Genomic DNA, 3,705 nt, shown 5'->3' with positions numbered 1-3,705 from the left:
GAAAAAAATACAATCCAGGACTACTTTTAAATCTCAGTTGAAACAGTATTTGTTACAAAATTAATTAAGCTTTTTCTACCTTACATTGCATTTAATGCCAGTTGTTATATTTTTTTTTTGATGAGAACGCGTTTTGTTTTGTTTGTTTTTTGTTTGCTTTTGTTTTAACTTCAAATTTGTTTTTGTTTTTGCTTTGATTATTTTGTTTAATCAATTGTAGTATGGGCCACAAACTTGACTAGTTTGTTTCAAACTATTTTTGTGGTCCAGCCATAAACTCTGTATTCATCCATCAGTTTATGTGTAATATTTATTCCACTGTCTTTTTTACTTTCTCTCTTGTTATGTTGATATGATTTTGAGTTTGTGGCAAATAAAATACTATATATGGTATTGTACACGTAATACAGTGTCAGCAGGCAAAGGCATCGGGCATCCATCTTTTTTGTAGCGTGAGCTGCGGTCAAAGACGGCATTCACAACGGATAACTCTCTATATATACACAACTCCAGGTGTTAAATTCCAATTGTCAATGAGAACCAATCACAATAAAGGCATCCCCAAACCACCAGCTTTGAATTGACATTTTGGCGGGAAACAATTGTCTAATGATATCCACTCATAGTGACGCGAGGTATTGCACCTGTTGTATTGAGAAACAGCCAATCAAAGTGCACAGTACAAATTGTTTTCTTTCTGTGAATTTACAAGTATTTCAAAAAACATCATTGCATAACATACACGGGGGTTCACACTACACTAATAAATTGTTTGTCTCGAAATGCAAATACGGAAATTTGGCAATGTACGTTTGCGAAAGTGCTCAGAACGCAGAAGTCAGGATGTGTTTCCCCCGTTTGAATTACATTCCGTAAGTATAACATGTCATAAAATGTAAATACGATCAGTACGATTTCACCGGTACCTGCAGCATTGAACGTACATTTATTGACAACACAATTCAGTATCACCGGTACCTCTGTTGACCTGTATTGAAAGGATTTTTTTTGAGAATTTATACGCTGTCAGTCAGATTTACTGTCTTTTTATGGTGACAGTTTTTACATTATTGATTACTGAACACGGCTTCAGACTTATTTGTTGTCGTCTAGCTTATATACAAGTTTCCATCCCATATCCATTGACTCCTCAACACGTCATCAATATAATTTAGTAAGCTTATTTATTTTTTTTACAAAAAAGCTGACGCAAGTAATAATCCCAGAATGTAATGTAAACATGTGTTCCATAAATAGTTCAGACATAAACGTAACTGCGATTTTCCACAACTCTATGTTAACGTCGCAGTTTTTACAATCCGGGATACAAGAAAACATTTTTAGTTGTATTTCAGCAATTGCATTATTTTCCTCCCGTTTAAAATCAGTTATAGTCTATATTCCATGTTTTCTCTTAATTCCAGAATGATTTACAAAATATACAATAAACTATTGTATTATATTAGTTTCAGTGCACACATTTGAGGGCGTTCTACATAATTTAAGATAATTTATACAGGGGATTTCTTCAACATTCTATTATAGTTAATGCTAAATTGATAAGATGTCATCTAATTGTTTATGCATCAAATATTGGGCTTGCGTTATGAATACCAAGAGATGGTTAAGTTTCCTTGGTGGTATATATAATACTGTAAGTACCATTTACATTGTAATATACTGAGGAAAGATCTAAAAAAAATCAGATAACGACCGTTTAAAAGAGTTATACGTTATAATATAATAATAATGTCGCTATTTATTACGCGACTGAGTGCACAATTTAACGCTTTGATTGATAATTCACGTTTATCAACTAAGGGAAAAGTCACTCTTTAGTATAGTCTGGTTTTCTTTGAGTAATGTTCAAATGTCTAGTATTTGTTTTTCATTGAGCGATCTAAGATTGAAAATCACCAAAGTTGCGCATCTATTTGAACCGCCAGCAATTGTTATCACATCGCCACCTATTGGCAGCGAAAATGAATGCTACCGCATATCATATGTATACTGTATGTATGTGTTCACACATTAGTATATATCTGTGTAATAAGCTACACAGACTTAGGAGACGGGGCAGGTCACCGACACCATGGGCACTAATTGCGGTTAAAACAAATGTTATAATAAATTACAATAGCCTACACTGAATATGAGAGTGTAATCTCACTCGTTAACATAAATAAACAGTTGATACAAAACATTTCAATACAAAAAGCAAACATGAATTGACTTTCAAAAAACACCACCGGATCAATTTCAAATAATTTACATGAATACAGTACGTTATTCTTAAATGACATTACGTCTCATTTTATCAAATACAAAATATGAACAGGCGATTTAAATCGACGGATATAAAATGGGACGACTTTTTCTCAACAACAATAAATGTTACTGGCAAGTTTAGATAGAGTATAACATAGCTATAATAAAACTGCCGTGGAGTTACCGTACACTGGAATAGAGAAAAGAAAGTTCACATAGACAGAATAAACCCGATAGCTTCAGACAAAAATACCCACACAATTCACAAATATTTGTTAACGATAACTAAGCAAATAGTTGAACTTGATAATTCACGGAAAGCAATGAATTAGCAATTTAACGTAGAAATCCCTAGAAGGAGAGTCTTGTCCCTAGACGGACAAAGCTATGTCCCTCCTCACAATTCTGGCAGACAAAACACGAAGTTCGAGAGCAACGAATCGAAGGATGTCAGTGTTTATAGAACGTGGGAAATGTTGGCTGTTTTAGCAGTGATAGCAAACTTATGTGTCGTATATATCCACTTATATTACCTTGAAAATTATTTTCTCAAGACAAGCTTCTTTGTCAATGTTAACAACATGTACTCAAGGTAAGATAGGAATTCTTTTCTTGTCAAATAAGATATCCAAAGGTATATATTTTCAATACTTTCGCTGATTTTATTCTCCAAAGTTATGGAGCGTTGTTTGTACTATGTCTATACATAGAGTAATGAATCGCTGATCAAAAGACAACCCATAAATTTATGTATGATTAATTTCTTTTTATCATTTCAACAGGGAATCGTGAAAAATTGAAGAATTGAACAAATGGAAGACAGAACTTGAACAGAAGCAGAGGGGAGTTTATGACAAACAAGACGGAGTAGAAGAGAAACTCGAAGATCATGAGAAAAGAAATTAAATACTTGACGGCACTCAACAACAGCTACAAAATCCAAAAATGAACTCGTACAGAGAAAGAGATCTGAGATAAGAGAGATAACAGTCTTCATGAAAACGACCTCATCAATTACTTTAGTCCGATGGATATGGGTATTGTTTCAAATGTTGTACTTGGTTTAATCAGGGTTCAGAACTATTTGTCAGCAATTATTCAAAACTAGTGACCTTACGGACACGTGAGCTTAAAGAGGGGTCATATGTGACTGGAAGTTTGTATCGCACTCCATCTCTACCTCAGTCGAAAATTTCAAGTCACGAATTTCACGTTTGTGTTGGAACAAAAGCTTAACACAATACATTGGTTCACCAACAAAGTTGTATTTAGCTTGTATCATATTTATGAATACACATATGGTATGTGGGCATATACTATATGGGATACCGATATGTGTGAACAATTATACTTACACAGTGTGTGGGTATACGTATATACTGTTATGTATATGAACACATATATACGGAATATAGATATCAAAGTATATGGATACAT

This window comes from Glandiceps talaboti, chromosome 21, assembly GCF_964340395.1.
Source record: "Glandiceps talaboti chromosome 21, keGlaTala1.1, whole genome shotgun sequence".
Classification (NCBI taxonomy): Eukaryota; Metazoa; Hemichordata; class Enteropneusta; family Spengelidae; genus Glandiceps; species Glandiceps talaboti.
Note: the sequence above shows the minus strand (reverse complement) of the source record.